The sequence below is a fragment of the Medicago sativa genome, chromosome 8 (assembly GCF_051527215.1).
Source record: "Medicago sativa cultivar Bolivia chromosome 8, Bolivia_mono, whole genome shotgun sequence".
Lineage (NCBI taxonomy): Eukaryota > Viridiplantae > Streptophyta > Magnoliopsida > Fabales > Fabaceae > Medicago > Medicago sativa.
This window is the reverse complement of record NC_140756.1, coordinates 70,132,223-70,144,413: the sequence shown is the minus strand read 5'-3', so window position 1 is coordinate 70,144,413 and position 12,191 is coordinate 70,132,223. Positions and strand designations below refer to the sequence as shown.

Below are 12,191 nucleotides of genomic sequence, written 5' to 3'. Positions count from 1 at the left end.
AGTGAACAAATACTCTTGATGAAGCTTATGTTAAATACAGTTTGTTATATCTATATTAGATCTTAAAAAGTTGGTTTTTAAGAATTTTGTTTAGCATAATAATAGAAATATTTAAAAGATTAAAACTCAACCACCTCAATACATAAAGATTTTTTTTAAAGGCACTGACCATTGTTTTATACATAAAATATATATTTTTACACAATATCTCGCATAAAAAAAATGAAATTAAAAGAAAAAAGAATTACGCCAACTATCACTCAACTTTGTTACTCTTGAATTAAAAATTCATCATATATAATTGTTGTCTGTTTTTCTGTCCAATAAACCAAGGGAAAGCTTTGCAAGAACATACATAAGTATTAGAAGTTTTGATTGCATTTATGATATTTTTTCTGAAAAAAAATGACGAATTTTCTTGACTTTTCCTAAATGCCAAAAAAGAATTAATTACTGTTACTTTCTCTACGCCAACTGTGTACTCGCCTTTATTTTCTCGTGCTTCTTCCATTCTTACTTTTCCATGGTGATATTCATTATGCCCTTATTTCTTGTCTATTTTTCTGTCCAAAAAAAAAAATGAAAAGTTGTGTAAGACTATACATAAGTATTTGAAGAATATTGAGTATAGTGTAAAACTTTGTTATAGATCTGAAATAAGCAATTTATTACAGTTTGGATGTGAATGTTGTGTTGTACTTTAGAATTTGTAATGTTATGCAGGTTAAGGGAAAAAGTGAAATCGGTTTAATATGATGACAGGAAGGACAAAAAAAATGAAGAATAAAATTTTGCAAAGGAAAAAGAGTTGTTATTGTTACCTTACTCATGTTCTTCCTTTATCAGTCTTCTTAATCAATGGAAAATGTGAACACTTCCTGCGAAAAATGGCAGTAGAAAATGAAGATTAGAAAAATGGAGAAGATGATGAAATAAAGATACAAAAGAGAGAGAGAGGAAGAAGAAGAAAGTTGTGAGAGTATTGAATCTTATATAATAGATTGAAGAAAAATGAGTGAAATTTGAATTTGAATTTCAAATATGAGAGCCAAAATTTTGTAGAAGGATTGAAATTTAAAAGGTTTATTGGTGTTGTTACATATGTATCCTTAACTTAATTGAATGAACAGTGTAATGAAAAGGGTAAAAACGTGATAGTGTGGCAAAAAACTCAGCAGCATCCCATTTCAAAATTTATGACCATGTTACCCTCCAATAAAGGGAAATTACAGTGCAGTGAAAAAATTGTAAGTAGGGACAGTTGTGAAATTTTGGTAGGCATTTGTTTTCTCATATCAATTATTAATATTAAAGTAACGTTATTTAAGATTACATATCAATTATTAAAGTAAATATAATTTGATTTTACATAGGCGTTGTTACTCACTATGAGAGGTTAGTGTAAATTCAGTTTACGTATGTACAATTACTCACTATGAGATGTTAGTGTAAATTCAATTTACGTATGTACAATTACTCACTATGAGAGGTCAGTGTAAATTCAGTTTACGCATGTACAATTACTCACTATGAGAGGTTATTGTAAATTTACGTAGTCACAATTACTCACTATGAGGTTAGTATAAATTCATTTTACATATGTATAGTTACTCACTATGAGATGTTAGTCTAAATTAAATTTACGTATGTACAACTTATGTAGAGTGAGCATGAACAAATTTATACATATACACAAGTAAACTTAGTTTACTTAACTTATGTAAACTCAGTTTACGTAAACTGAGTTTACATAGTTTAAAGAAATACTTTTTTTTTCTCTTAATTTCACATTTTTCTATCCTATGTTTCAATCAATTTTACATATATTTTATTCCTCTCCAGTAAATGGACCTTGAAGAAGAAGAAAATGTTGACGCAGTTATCAATGACATGAAACTTGAAAACCCACAATTAGTAGATTCTACTGTTGTATTTACTACCGATAAAATGTTTGCTACTGAGGTTTGAATGATTAAGAGAGACCTGCGATGAAATGGTTTCGGATTAAATTGAAATTTTTCTTTTAGTTAAAGGGTATATTGGTCATTCCGAATTGTAACTTGAGTTTTTTGAGGTGTGAGTAGTGTCTGTCTTATAACAATTATCTACTTTTTTTCCTTGTTACGTGAAATTGGGATGAATATCCAATTTGACACAACATTGACATTCATAAAATTTTTATGGGTCCTGCTAATCGGTGCCTCCGGGGCACTGGTTAAGCATACCATAAAAGGGAATTATTACCATAAAAGGAAACTGTTTTCGACTTTATTATAAATTAATTACACAATTTCAATGCATTAACTACTATATAATTTCCTTTTTCATATCCTTAACCAGTGCCCCGGGGGCACCGGTTAGCATTTCCCAAATTTTATTTATTGTATTGTCATCAGTAGCTGGAGAAACATTTATGTGGTCACAAACTCTAAATATCATTGATTTGGACACACTCACACAACTTAGAAAATGCACAATATAAAACAGTTTAATGATGTACAATTTTGATATAATTAAATGAAGAGTCATGCTAACTTGTGCGATTAAGGGCACATGTTAAGAATTTCGTAAATGGAAAATATTTTATTACAAAACATTAATTTTCAATCTCTAAAAGAATAAATTGACACAATTTTCTAGATAAAATTTTTATTTTAGTTTAGAATTTCCTTTAAATGAAATGTTTTGTAATTTGTATGTGTGCGCATGCCTAAATGATTTCTCCATTGGTCATATATCTCTTCTTGCTTTGTGAAAAATCAGACTTTTGGTTGGACTTTTGAAGACTTGCTTGACCCACTTTTCACATTGCTTTATCAAGAAAAGTTCGTTATTTCGGAACCACCGTTTCAATATTTGTTTTGTTGTTGTTTTTTCTTGGAAAGAAGACTTTCATCAGTTTGATCATATTTTAGCCAACCACTCCTGCTTTGTGCCACATGATCCATGAACACATTTAGATTAAAATGTAAGGATTTTCAATAAAAGTAGCTCCCGAGAATGGACTAGAGATCCGCAAAATTAAAAAAAAAAAAAAAAGTTCATTCAATTTTTTTCCTTCCAGGCCCCCATAATTAGTAATCCGATTGGACTACAAATCCGCGGTCCGGAGGTGATTGGTGGTTTGTTGAGGTTGGTGGATTTTAACAGCAGCTCGTTCGTCTCACCAGAGGGGAATGTATCTGCAAACACTAGAACGATCAAATAAGAATGTGTTGAATTTGTGAGGCTTTCAAGTTAAAAAGTATGTGTACTTGAATCGAGTTTATGAGTTAACATTTATAGTGGTGAACTAGAGTTTTGGATCCTCCAAATCCTACCTTGAAGAGTTATTTTGGGGAACACCTATGAACAGATTAGAGCAAGTAGACATATGGTCTAGATTTGACGTTTTGGATTCCAATGCAACACAAGAATGAAAACACATGTTGTGGAAAGCAAAAACCACACCTTCAACAATTATTGGTGTTACTTGTTTTACTAGCTCTTACCACTTCAAGTCAAGTGGCCCTTAAACTAACGTGTCTTTGAGATTGAAACCCCATATTAAGCTCAATATGTTGGACTGTTAGTTAAATTTTGTTACAAGGTTATTGCAATGTTAATTCTTAACCAACTATAGTTGCAAGTTTACACTCACTTGTGTATTACTGATGGACACATCAAAAGTAATTCAAGAAGATTCGTTGCATTTATAATTTTCTTCTACTAAAATATCAGTGACAACTTTGTTTATCAGCAAATATCACTGGTCAATGTAGTCATGCGTCTCTTTCTCCTTTCTGAAAAATCTGACTTTTTGTTGGACTTTTTGAAGATTTGCTTGGCCCACTTTTCATATTGCCTTATCGAGAGCTTTCACGATGAGTAAAACACATAAAGACATTTTGATTAAAGAAAAGATAGGCTAACTTCCATATTTACTCCCTTAACAAATTTTTATAATTTTATTTTAGTCTCATTACTAACATTCTTTACGTTTTTGTCTGCGAGCCAATTTCGTCATCTTCGTTAGTTTTGTTAATCTCGGATATCTAAGGTGGATGGACGTTATATGGTCTATCCATGACTTCTTTAATTTTTTTTTTTATCTTAACCGTTTGATCTTTTTGTTAAAAAAGAAATCTTGAATCCCGTAACTTCGTTGAATCTAATAATGAGCCATTATCATCTAATTTAATTTACCTTTTTCATCTTATTTCCACATTTTATTCTTCATATTCATCGTGCTTCCTAAACTTCTTCGTTTTCTTCAAACAAACCCAAAAGAATAGAAGGTTGTTTCTCCAATTCATGTGATGATGGAATACCTAAATTTCGATAGTTTCAATAGTTTTGATGAGAAAAGCTTGAAGAAAAACAATAAACCAAAAATTTGGGTTCCATGCAGCTGCAAGACAAAGATATGCAGTTGTTGCTGCTCTTTGCAACTAAAATATCGCATATGGACCCATACCAATTCATCATAAATCTTCAACAATCATCAAAAAATTCTTCCCTGAATTTGTTTTCAATATTTCCAACATTATAAACAACCCTAGAACCTTCTCTAATCAAACCCCTATTAAAAACGAGGTCACATGTAATTCTCATTCTTCACAAAATGGTGTCTCAAAAGATTATTGTTCTTCTCAAAACAAAACAACGATGGTGTTGTTCATCTGAAGATTCATGATGTCAGTGTTCAAAATGATGATGGTAATGAAACAGTTTTGTAAGGGGTTTGGAATGAAAAATCACATTAAGTCAAATTATTTATTATTGTTTTTTTATTTTTGGTTTTCTGATCAAAGCTATTGAATTTGAAACTATCCAAATTTAGTTATTCCGTCATCAAATCAATTGGAGAAACAATCTTCCATTCTTTTGGTATTTTTTCCCGGGTTTGTTTGAAGAAAGAAGAAGAAGATGACCCTTAAAAAAAAAAAGATGATCAAATGGATCTTATCAAATGGTTAAAAAAAATAAAAAATAAATGTATCGTTTTGGTGGTCCACTTAAACATTAAAAAAAAAAAAAACTAACTAACGAAGATAACCAAATTGACTAGCAAAAATATAGTTGAGGGACCAAAACGTGAGGAATATCAATTATGAGACCAAAATAAAATTAAAAAATTAATTAAGGGACTAAATATGTAATTTAGCTAAAATGAGATAATTGTGTACAACTAATTAACTCTATCAATATGCCAACTATGTACACAATTATCTCATTTTGGCTAAATTACATATTTAGTCCCTTAACTAATTTTGACCAAAATTGCAACATTTTAAAACTTATGGAGCGAAAAATGTAGTTTAGCCTAAATAAAAATGAAAAAAAAAAAACGGAACATGAATGGTATATTAATCTCCAACCGATAATTTTTATGGGAATACGCTCTGCTAGGGTTTCCCCTAACATGAGCGCCGTTTCAACAAATCCTTGCTAGTTTTCAATTCTACACGACATACATAGAAATTAGCCGCTCGTTATTGTGCTACCAGTTTCAAATTCCTTCTTATAGACACGCTGTGCTAATACAATTGTCCAATTTGAAGCTTTACTTGATTGGTCCCCATAGGTACAATTTCCTTGCTTGCTAATTCAATTTTGTTAATCACCCACCGTTTGACTTTTTGAATTAGCCCACTTCTTTTGTAATTGAATTTCCAATTGCTGATTCAATCGGTGGATACATGTGATGGCATACACGTGCCCCTGGCCGTGTGTGTCCAACACCGTACCTTCAGTAGTTGCTCAATCAGTGACTTCAGCAACTGTGCAGACAATTTCAGAAACAACTAAGTCATTTTCAGCAGCCTAAGCGGGTCAGAATGTGATTGATGACAGACCTCTCCCTACTCCATGCATTAAAGGGATGCTTTGAGCATCAGAATTTGTCAGGACGAGTACCATAGGGGAGTAGAAGAATGCAAGAATGCGTTAAGGGCTCACTTGACTTAACAAGGGGGATAAGTCGTATTCTGCACGTGATTTAAGTACCAAAATAGGAAAGCATTGGAAAACATCGGCGGCTTGGAAAATGGTGCCTCTTGGCAAAGGTTACTATGACTTTGACTTTGACTCGGCCGATGATCTACGGGAAATATGGGCAGCAGGTACAATCAACCTCAAGCCGGGTTTGTTGAGATTATCGCAGTGGACCAAAGATTTCAAATACCTTTCTCAGAAACAGACACATGTATCTCTTTCGATTCGCCGCAGGAGTATTGGCGGAAGAGAACTTTGAAGGAGATCGCAAGCGCGGTTGGCACCCCGATTGACATTGATGGACTGACACGAAACCGCACTTTTGGGCATTATGCAAGAATTTTAGTTGACATCGATCTTTCAAAAAGAGCATATGATGAAATTCTTGTTGAGAGAGAAGGCTTTGCTTTCAAAGTGGAGGTCCAATATGAGCGGAGACCGTTATTTTGCCATCAATGTTACTCTATTGGGCACAATGTATCCACTTGTCGTTGGTTACATCCGCAACCACCAAAGGACAAGAATGATCGAGGGAAACAAATCATTATTGCCTAGACAGCTCCCCCTAAACTATCTTGACAGAACAATGATGTGGGAGCTTCCACTTCGGCCAATGGAAGCGCTTTGACGTGGGTTTCGGTTCCGGTTGCTACAACAGTTGCTACCACCCAGAGGGTACCAGTTTCTGTTACTCCTACATCATTAACATCATTGGCTTTAACTACACTGGACATTTCGGCTCCTTCCCCTGCCTTGAATGCTAATTCATAATTGGGGCCGGTTGTTACATCAACAGTGGCTACTTCTCATATGAACGTGTCTATGTCGTCTTTGTCGTCAAACTCTTTCAGCTTTCCATTACACAATGTGTTTGATAGAATTTATCATGAGGAGCTGCCACGTGCTACGCCAGTGTTAGAGGTTGTTTCCCCTGTTACGGATGATGCCGTGTATTCTGAGAGAGAGGAGCGGTTGCATCATACATCGCAGGAGGAGTTGGAGAACCCCACGGTGGACGATGTTACTGTTACACTTTCTGATGATGTGGAACACAATCATTTGATCCCGCGGGAGCTGGTGGAGAGTCCCAAGCGTTCCCATGAGCGTGTATCACATTCATCCCCTATTGAGCATTTTGAGGTGCATGAGGTGTTTGTAGAATTGGTTCAGGTTCAGACGGATACAGTTGTTGAGCACATCGACGTGCATTCCGGTTCACGCAGTTCTTTGGTTTTACCTATGGTTATTGAGCAGCCCCTTGCTGAAAATGTTAGCATGCCCACAACAATTCAAGAGGAACAAGTGGTTGCCAGTTTACAACAACAAGAAGTTCATCCCAGCAAGAATATTCAGCACGATTTAGACTTGTGGGAAAGAATTCGTGAATATGACAAAAGATCAGGTGAGGAAGATTTCACGCCGGTCCTAACTACGAAGCAGAAACAAAAACTTAAATTATAACAAGTCTTGCCGAAGCAGCCTACTAATACTCGTGCTCGGGGTGAACCTCATTCGACTGATCAATGAATTTTCTCTATTGGATTGTTAAAGGTATCATTAATTATGATACTCGGATTGCTTTAAAGAATTTATATCTGTCTCATAAACCTATGCTCATTTTTATTGTGGACCTGTTGATTACGGTTTGGCTTCCATCTCTTCCGGATGATTTCTTTAAGATAGATGTTGTTTACCTAACTACAGATTTCCATAATCTGTACTTTGGTTGTTTTTTATTTCTGCTTATTTTTCCTTTCTATTTTCTTTTGAAGGTTTTGGCCTAGTCCCCCTCCTTTGTAATTATTTTCCCCCTTTTTTTAATAAATTTTCTAGAGTTTGGCGGCATAGGATGGAGGTTTCTCGGGGTGCCAACCAAGTTGGGATATCGATGTTGCCTCTTAATGCCTGTCCTCTCTCCTTGCCTATCAAAAAAAAAAAAAAAATCTCCAAAACAATTGTGGGCCTCGTAATTACTTTAAGCATTTTTTTAACTAACATATAGATACAAATGCTAGCGTATATGATGTCATTCCATTTGTCTCAATGAATGTTTTCCACATATCAAAATTTCATCATTTTTTTTTATCATAGATAAATAAAAATAGCAATGGTCAAAATTGTGATTTAGCGTGTGTGCAGTAGATAAGAGATTAACATCAGACGTGACAGGTTATCAAATTAATATAGCACAAAATTTATTTTTAAGTATCCAATTTTATTTCCTTAAAAAAAGTATCCATTTTTATTTTCAAATTTTTTAATATCATTAATTAAATAACTATTATTTTAATAAACTACTATATTAATTATTTAATTAAAATTTGTTTTATTTAATTTTTTGAGAGTATTTTTTTATTTAATTAAAAAATTAATAAAAGGAACTTAAATTAATTATTAAATTAGAATAATCATTTTTGTTTTTTGATTAAAAAATGGGGAAGCTAATTTTTTTTATAAAAAAAAAGAACAAATGCCTGGTGTGCAATCGGTTCCACAAAGAACGATTTCTCACTCGTACAAGAAACTTGTAAAAACATGGTTCAAATCTTATCTAAGACAGTTGTAAAATGATTATTTATATCACTATTATTAAGAACATTTTTCCGTCTCCCAATTTAATTTTTAAAAGTATATACCCCACTCTCTCACTTAATTATTATTAATAATGGTGACACTAATAACCATTTTATAATACAGTTGGAGGTCCTCGTGAGCTTCGCTCATTTGATATGGACAATGCATAATAGATGCAAGGTCCGGGGTTTAAACCCCGACCATCACCAAAAAAAATAATAATACAGTTAGAGCTTAGCTCAACTGATAGAGATACATCCTACGGTAATTATTATTAGCAAAAATTGTCATTTTTGATTCATTTAATAAATGATATATGCGGTCTTTAATATAGACCACATACATCATTAATTGAAGGAACCTAAATTGTTAATTTTGCTTATAATAATAACTGGAGAGTGTATTGCATTTTGTCCTTGTGAATTTAGCTCAATTGGTAAAGACAATGCATAATATATGTAAAGTCCGAGGTTCAAACCCAGACTACCATAAACAAAAAAATTGTGATTTAGCATGTGTGCCGTGGTTGACTGCGAGTCTGCGACATATATTTTGAAACAGATGAAGTACTCCCTCCGTTTCAAAATGAGTGTCGCTTTAGCCAAAAAAATTTGTTTCAAAATGAATGTCACTTTCAGTTTCCAATGCAATAATAACTTTTTCTTTTCAATTGTACCCTCCAATTAATACTCTGCACACTCCTTCCAAAGTATTACTTTTAAAACTAACCAATAGTTAATAAGGATAATTTGGTAAAATAATCATTCTCTTTCTTTTAATCATTGCATTTCTTAATATGTGTGTAAACACCTAAAACGACACTCATTTTGAAACGGAGGGAGTATTAGTTAAGAGATTAACATCAGACGTGACAGGTTATCAAATTAATATAGCACAAAATTTATTTTTAAGTATCCAATTTTATTTCCTTAAAAACAGTATCCATTTTTATTTTCAATTTTTTTAATATCATTAATTAAATAACTATTATTTTAATAAACTACTATATTAATTATTTAATTAAAATTTGTTTTATTTAATTTTTTGAGAGTATTTTTTATTTCATTAAACAATTAATAAAAGGAACTTAAATTAATTATTAAATTAGTATAATCATTTTTGTTTTTTGATTAAAAAACGGGGAAGCTAATTTTTTTGATAAAAAAAAAAGATCAAATGCTTGGTGTGCAATCGGTTCCACAAAGAACGATTTCTCACTCGTACAAGAAAGTAGTAAAAATATGGTTCAAATCTCATCTAAGACAATTGTAAAATGATTATTTATATCACTATTATTAAGAACATTTTTCCCTCTCCCAATTTAATTTTAAAAAATATATACCCCACTCTCTCACTTAATTATTATTAATAATGGTGACACTAATAACCATTTTATAATACAGTAGGAGGTCCTCGTGAGCTTCGTTCAGTTAGTATGGACAATGCATAGTATATGCAAGGTCTGGGGTTCAAACCCTGATCATCACCAAAATAAAAAACACAGTTGGAGCTTAGCTCAACTTATAGAGATACATCCTTCATCTTTCTTAGCTCGACTGATAGAGATACATCCTACGGTCATTATTATAAGCAAAAATTGACATTTTAGATTCATTCAATAAATGATGTATGCGGTCTTTAATATAGACCACATACATCATTAATTGAATGAACCTAAAATGTTAATTTTGCTTATAATAGTAACCGGAGCGTGTATTGCATTATGTCCTTGTGATTTTAGTTCAATTAGTAAAAATAATGCATAATATATGTAAAGTCCAGACTTCAAACCCCGACTACCATAAAAAAAAAGATATTACATTATACTTGCACGGGTCTGAGTTCGAATCCCCACACCCCACTTATTCACTTTAAAAAAGTGACTTTCTATCCAATAGACTAGTTGACTAAAAAAAGATTTTGCACGGGTCGGGGTTTAAACTCATACACCTCACTTGCTCACTTTTCTAAAGTGAATTTCTATCCAATAGTCCAGTTGACTAAAAAAAGATATCTTAATTATATAGTAGTAGTTAATTAATTAAAAAATAGGGTAGTTGACTAAAAAGAGATATCTTAATTATATAATTAATTATAAAAATTAATTTGCTCAAAAAAATATATAAAATAATAAATAATTAATATATTTTTTACCGTCTATTAAGTTAATCCGTCAGTGGGTTTTAATCAAGAGAGACGGGTAATTTAGGAAACTAACTACATAGATTGAGAGTAGTTTATACACTACTTATTATACATTTTAGCATATTTATCAGAGAGAAAGAAAGAAAGAATAGCATTGTTAGATGGGAGTAAGTCGTAGCTGATCATAAACACAAATCAAAAATATTTTGACACATATATAAATAAAAAAAATTAAAGATAAAAGTAAATATTGATATGACTGATTTATTTAGCTTTTAATTTTTTTCATTTGTGTGTATTTTTATTTAGGGTTGCAACTAAATAAGATGTACTTTGTTAGATGAGATAGAAGAAAGAGCTACTTTACTCACTTCATTGAGCTTAACCTTGGTTCGCAATCTTATCTAATTCTCCTATTTTGGAAAACGTATAAATAGATAAAGGCGTTGGAAGTTCCCATTTTGGGAATAAAATAAAATATAAAAAACACGTGTAAACAAACGGCGTTTAGCCAACGTTACTTTGACCATGGATAAAATAACAAAACTATCTCATTTGTAACGGTGAATCCATGATTAACATAAGACAAATATTTTCACGGTTCCCTCATTCCTTTTTTAAATTTTACTTTGCCTCCTTCCTTTTTCAAACTATACTTTTCCCTCTTATGCGAAAATAACCTCGTGCGTTTCTTTTTTCCATCTCATTTCTTCGTATTTTACTCTCTCTTTTCCGTCATATAAAAACGCATAAATGATTTTTCTCTTCATTATTTCACTTTGAATCTCTCTCATCTATCACTGAGTGAGACTCTCTCATTTCTTCTTACTTTACTCTTCACTCGTTCAGTGAGCCATTGTTCACTTCAAGGCTCAATTTGAGAACGAGATTCTAGGTTTAAAAGGTAAAAAAAATCTAAATCACTATTTCATTAGTACGATCTGCATCTCGCATGTCTTTAATTTTAATATGGTTAGATTTATTATTTAAGTTGTAAATTTTGAAATATTGTTGTGTCTGAAAACCCAGAAATCTTTGTGTTTTGAAGGATCGAAGTTTTTCAACGGAATTGAGGGCCCATCGTCGTAGATCTTAGATCTAAATAAAGTTCTTATCTCCTCCGCTATTTTTTAGGTAAACAATCTTTATCTCTTTGCAGTTCTTTTATGAAATGTTAAAGAAAAGTGTCTCTAACCTTTTATACATGAGACTTTCAATATTTTTACACTTGATATGTTTGTTCAAATTAATGTGTATGATTAATTTAGATTCACTAACTCTATTGTTTTTGACATTGAATGTGTGACATTATTTACGCCAAAATTTTAAAGACAACAAATCACGCATTCACAGTGAAAGTTTGGACCATATATAAATCTTTAGGGTGTGTTTGATCTGCTAAAATGTAAGTTTGGACATAACAACACAAGACATAACAACACAACATAAGGCAGAACAACACAAGACACACTTTTATGGTATTGAATAATTTTTTG

General features: G+C 32.1%; 1 long non-coding RNA gene and 1 pseudogene across 1 annotated transcript; one reads left to right on the top strand and one right to left on the bottom strand.

Annotated features, from left to right (window-relative positions):
* Window positions 1-256: 256 nt before the first annotated feature.
* Window positions 257-981, bottom strand: LOC146901037 (uncharacterized). The gene is made up of 2 exons (XR_015021398.1): window positions 822-981; window positions 257-563 (listed from the first exon to the last, which is right to left on the bottom strand). It is a non-coding gene; the product is annotated as an uncharacterized LOC146901037 (long non-coding RNA).
* Window positions 982-6,758: 5,777 nt separating this feature from the next.
* LOC146901036 (uncharacterized) lies at window positions 6,759-7,503 on the top strand (annotated as a pseudogene).
* The last annotated feature ends 4,688 nt before the right edge of the window (window positions 7,504-12,191 follow it).